This window comes from Mytilus edulis, chromosome 10 (genome assembly GCF_963676685.1).
Source record: "Mytilus edulis chromosome 10, xbMytEdul2.2, whole genome shotgun sequence".
NCBI classification, from domain to species: domain Eukaryota; kingdom Metazoa; phylum Mollusca; class Bivalvia; order Mytilida; family Mytilidae; genus Mytilus; species Mytilus edulis.
The window spans coordinates 19,330,026-19,336,862 of record NC_092353.1 but is presented as its reverse complement, the minus strand read 5'-3'; positions in this window follow the sequence as shown (position 1 = coordinate 19,336,862).

Here is a 6,837-nt window from a genome sequence, read left to right as displayed (position 1 = left end):
TCAGCGGCGAGTTTCAAATCAACAAATATCTATGATCTTTCTTTTATTTTCATTCTTGAAGTATGATGCTAAACAAGAAAGAAAACTGAGGAAAACGCGTTTCCCCGTTCTATAAATGAAATGCGTTCCTTCCCCACTAAAACAAGCCACGCTTTTCTATAAATGGGTTCTTTTACCACTTAAACTGGCCCTGTTCGTCCAACTTAGACAATGAGTAATGAACTTGAAACTATTGGGCTTGTCCGTGAATAATTGATTATGTTTCTGAACTTAAAACACCCCGTTAAGATTCGTGCAATGAAAGTAGACCCGTGTACGATAATCTGTCTATCAATACTGTCGAAGTTTTATGGTATTTTGGAAACAAATCAAACATAAGTATGTTAGCAGAGTACTTGTTACTTATGCAGTTGAATTTGAATTATGCACGGCAAGCAAACAGTTGGATTTTCGTACAATAATGATACGGCGAAGTTCGGGTGCAAAAAATCATTGGAATTTGATAAAATGAGGTCATGATCAATAGTATCAATACATCGTATTTGAATAACGTCTAGCTCAATGATTTATATATTACCTATGTACGTCATTTCTTATCTAGTTATTTGTCCACATATGGTCATTAAGTCATATCTCGAAAATTTGCTATAAGTAAAAGCCGAATCGGAACAATGCGATAAAAGCGACTCCTTATAGACTGTAATATAATTTCTACCAATAGGACATCTTATCGGCGTTATTGTGGGGTAGAATAACCAATAATAGAGTTCAAAATTATGATAAGATTCCAGATTTATAAAATAATCCATGATTTATGGCTATTTTAGACTGAAAGTTAATATGTGTACATATTTCTAGTTCAGACCAGACAAAAGAGGAAACATCGTCTAATTTAGAAACATGAAGTTAAATTGAACAAAGCAAAGCAAGTACCGTGTAACCTGCCTTCATGTTCTATAGTACGTTACACACCAACTCTCTCACACAAATCTATACATGAATCAAATGACATATTCTTAGATATATTGATGTACTGCGGTTATAATGCTTCTTCGTGTAAGCCTTTTGGCTGAACTTGAAAGGAAAAAAGCTTTTCACCAAACTTCTGATTCTGTTTAAAATCATTATTAAGAAATTATATTCCAGTTTTTCATCAATTTACAACAATCGGACGTAACAAATATGCAGGAATAAAACAACACACGTCAGTACTATGTACATGCATGGTACTTAAAGCTAAATATACAACCTGGTTGAAGCCGACACTTGATTCTGAATAAGTCATAAAATTGAACAAGTAGAGACAAATACCCAAATCAGACACTCTAATTTTACAGTCATATATGTCTGAGTTAGCAAAGACGACCAAAGACGACACAATCGGTGTATGCATATATCGCTGACTATACATTATTGGGTTTGCTCATTTTCCAAGGCCATACTGAGACCTAAAGTTGCTTATAACAACGTCATTTGGTCTATTGTGGATAGCAATCTCATTGGCTATCATACCACATCTTCTTATTTCTATAGTTAAAGAAAAGCCTTTTCTTGTTTCGCTTTGGCGCTGTCAGTGGTCAGTCTATTTTTGACAAATGAGTTTGAATGATTCTTTGATCTTTTTTCATGCTAAAGGGACATTTAATTAGTCGAAAAATAAACTGACAATGCCATAGGAAAACATGAAAAGGATCAACAGACAAACAACTGCACACAAAACATAATATAGAAAATTTATGACTGAGCAACACAAACTCTCTCAGGTATCAGGTACTTCGGAAGGGTCAACAGATATTGCATTACACGTGGCACCTGTAATGTTGCTCGACGAGTGAAAACGAGATATTACGGAAAAAACCTACACCAGATGACATCCAATACCAACGAATCAAGATAATAAGAAACATGTATCTGATTGACACAAGCTAAGATGTATCGACAACATAAGACAATAAGATATGTCCATCGATGACCAAAGAGAATAAGACACATGTATCGATGACACAAGATATAATAAGACACATGAATCGATGACACAAGATATAATAAGACACGCAGGGGCGGATCCAGCCATTTAAAAAAAAGGGGGGGGTCCCAACCCAGGATAAAGGGGGGGGGGGGGTTCCAACTATATGTCCCCATTCAAATGCATTTATCGGCCGAAAAAAAGGGGGGGTTCCAACCCCCGGAACCCCCCCCTTCTGGATTCACCACTGACACGTGAATCGATGACACGATATACGATGACACATTTAGATATAATTAGACACTTGTATCGATGACACAATTAGATATTCACACTTGTATCGATGACACAAAATATATTAAGAGAACACAAGAAAAATAAGACATCTCTATCGACGACACAACAGAATAAGATTTAAGTATCGATGAAACAAGAGATAATAAGACAACAAGAGAATAAGACTCATTTATCGATGTAATAAAAAAAAATCAGACACCTGTATTGACAACACAAGAGAATCTGACACATTTATGGATAAGACAGAGAGTATACTGTTTACTGAAAGATACAGTAAATAGCAAAGTTTTCCACATACAGAAATAGCGATGACAAGCACTAAGGACTTGCTACTTGAAACATCATAAAAAAATATGGTGAAACAAAGCATAAAAATTTTATGATTTTGAGGTACGTCACAACTCTGAAAATTTCTACCAAACTTTGATTTACTCCAACGAAATATGTAGGCTAATACCAAACAAAATTTCTTAGTCCAGAGAAAGAACATAAATGATGTCCTCGTGGTTTATCTCATGTACAATCAGTCTCGGTTGTCTCAATGGACGGTCTCCAATCACAGGCGTGAGGGTCACAGCAAATACGGACAAAGACTTAAATGATAGCGAACATTCTATATTTGATAGGTATGACTGAGCAACACAATCTCTCTCAGGTATCAGGTACTTCGGAAGGGTCAACAGATACTGCTTTACACGTGGCACCTGTAATGTTGCTCGACGAGTGATAACGAGATATTACGGAAAAAAACCTACACCAGATGACATGCAATACCAACGAATCAAGATAATAAGAAACATGTATCTGATTGACACAAGCTAATATGTATCGACAACATCAGACAATAAGATATGTCCATCGATGACCAAAGAGAATAAGACACATGTATCGATGACACAAGATATAATAAGACACATGAATCGATGACACAAGATATAATAAGACACGTGAATCGATGACACAAGATATAATAAGACACATGAATCGATGACACAAGATATAATAAGACACGTGAATCGATGACACAAGATATAATAAGACACGTGAATCGATGACACAAGATATAATAAGACACGTGAATCGATGACACAAGATATAATAAGACACGTTTAATCGATGACACGATATACGATGACACAATTAGATATAATTAGACACTTGTATCGATGACACAATTAGATATTTAAAATAGACAATTGTATCGATGACACAAAATATATTAAGAGAACACAAGAAAAATAAGACATCTCTATCGACGACACAACAGAATAAGATTTAAGTATCGACGAAACAAGATATAATAAGACAACACAAAAAATTAAGACATTTAAATCGATGACACAAGAGAATAAGACTCATTTATCGATGTAATAAAAAAAATCAGACACCTGTATTGACAACACAAGAGAATCTGACACATTTATGGATAAGACAGAGAGTATACTGTTTACTGAAAGATACAGTAAATAGCAAAGTTTTTCACATACAGAAATAGCGATGACAAGCACTGAGGACTTGCTACTTGTAACATCATAAAAAAATAATGGTGAAACAAAGCATAAACATTTTATGATTTTGAGGTACGTCACAACTCTGAAAACTTCAGTACCAAGCTTTGATTTACTCCAACGAAATATGTAGGCTAATACCAAATAAAATTTCTTAGTCCAGAGAAAGAAACATAAATGATGTCCTCGTGGTTTATCTCATGTACAATCAGTCTCTGTTGTCTCAATGGACGGTCTCCAATCACAGGCGTGAAGGTCACAGCAAATACGGACAAAGACTTTAATGATAGCGAACATTCTATATTTAATCAAACCGAACCCTTATTTGTTCAGAAATATATAGGTAGTATAACCCGGATTGTTTTGGATATTTTATTGCGTATGATTCATTGGCCCAATCAAATGTTGAATGTCTCAAGATTCTTATTTCTCAGTAATTCCGACGATGTATTACTTTACACAATTTTATCCCCCTTATGTGTACAATTTCCTATAATCGGTTCCTTTGAACATTGGTTCAGAAGAATAAAGGACCGTCGTCATTGTTAATGTGGAGAGAAGATGACAAACACGGAACCGGTGATTCTATATCAGTGAATACAAATATTTCTCTGTATATTTTAAAAATGAAAGCTTTGCTTGCATTTAAAAAAGGAAGATAGAACTGTTGTCTTATACAGAACGTAAACGATATCTTACAATGCTTACAAAATACAAACGTTTACGAACGACCAAATAGTAACCAAAAAGAAATTGTAGTGGGAGAAACAGAACATGGAAGTTAACAAAACTTTCAAATATATGTACCTACTTTCATCAGTGACCTTTGGCCCAATATAAACTTAAAATAGACAATTTATTATCATAAGAAGGTCTTAAACTATACCTTTAAAAAGGTTAATATCAAATAAATTTTGCTTACTGTATGAATAATTTAGCTATTAATGTGTGTAGCCATGCAAAATTGTGTATTGCCGAATGATTCAGTAGTAGGTTTATACATTTCAAATAACGTTATTTAATAAAAATGATTAACATAAATAGCTTTGATATATATATTTAAATGGTTATAACGGAATACTTGTAACTGCTCAGCGAAAAACGAAACTGAGGGCGTATCTTTGTTGACCTCGACCACATTCACATGTAAAATGAATTTCAGTAGCATGGGAATGCATTATAAACCTGTTACACATTTCATTTTACATGTTCATGAGAATGTGAACGAAATACACTGGTTATTCAACCGTATATTTCACTATTCTTCCCAATAATTATTAATTCAATCGGCCAATTTATAACCCCTTTTAGGGTGTTTGCTTAAAAAAATACATTCTCAACTATTATCTAACAGGTCCAAAACTGCATGTTAAAGTTGATTCAGAACTTTAAATGGTCACAAAATGGTTCACTGACCCCAATCCGCGGAGAAATAAAATGTATTATCCCGTACGATTCAAGAGCATGAATATGATATGAACGTTATCTTCTCAAAATCCTTTTTTAAATTTCGATTCTCAGTATTATTTGAGACAATTCTATGGTCAACACTACAAAACGGTAAATGCAATAAGAGTTAACTATGAATTTGAGGTCGAAGACAAACCCAACGTTATCATATGGGAAAGGGTCAATTCATGAGGCAGATCTGCTGCAACTTTGAAAATTAAAAAAAATCCCGTTTGTCTCATTTTTGTTATCCTTTTTTTCTTTTCTTCAGATAACCTTAGATTTGACCAGTGCACTTCTGTATCGGCAATTGCGGGAGCATTGCGAATTGATTGATTGATTGATTGATTGATTGTTGACGGTTGCTGAACGTCCAGTGGCAAATATGATTGAAATGAATCTATTTTTATTGTGTGCAGAAGTCTACGTGAATAAAGAAAAGACAATCAGTTTTTCAAGGAGCACTTAAATAGATGTGAATCTATCCTGAAAAATTAACAAATTCAGTGTGAAAAATGTCATATAGAAAGAGTTAAACTTCAACAGCAAAGAGCAGATTTTCATGAATAAACAGCTCAAATATTTTGACATACTCGTCCATGGTTCTTCATACGCAAAACTAGTCACAGCAGACTCCATTGAGATCGTCAATAATCAACTGAGAAATTTTCAAATATTCTTTCATTCTTTAACAAAACTTTGGAACTCCCATAATAAAGTTTATGCATATTTTCACACGTTACTGAGGGATTAAACTGTTTTAAACACAGATAAATAAAATCCTGTTAACACTTTGATATTGACAACTGATCAGGCAGAAATGTTCAATGTTTATTATATACTTTTTGCAATATCTGAGTGCGTCATCTAATTTTAGTCTAACTTGATCTTTAAGTTTAGGTTTTGACGTTTACTGTTCATACAGTACTTTTTAATAATTTATTTTTATCACGACAGAAATGGTGGATGTGTTTGTGAGTGCGAATGACCAGAACAATTCAACACCATGTAAATTTACCTCCTTTAGCAAACGTCATACATTGTTTGCTACACGCTTATTATACGTCAAGACGATTACTATTTTAATTTTTAACGTCATGGATGCGTTTAGGAACGTTGTCAAGTTGTAAGACACTTCCAGAAAACTTTAGAGTACTACAACACTACAACACTACAACAGCTAAAAAAATCAAGCTGAGAGTCAGACCAATGGTCCGGAGTTAAACTTTACCGTCATAACGAACAATTGGTTTAGAACTTTTGTTCCGAAAACAGAATGTATTTATAGTTCTAGCAGAGGCAATAGTGGTCAAGTTGAATGTCAAGCATGGTTAACAGTTGTAATTTCAAAGGAAGTAATGTCTATGCAATAAAATGTATAATCATATATGCTTTGATTTGTGTCTGTCATTTTTATCTACTCATATAATAATGTCCAGTCAGTCAGATGCCATTGATGGTGGTCATTTTGGATAAAACACGACAATTCTTGTGTAAATTGGCTTATCTTTGCTGCTAAGAAAGCCCAATGAATACTTTTGCAAGGGACCATAATATATAGGTTCGTTCTATAAAAATTATTCAAATTTTGTCGTTATTAAAGAGGCAAATGTGGTA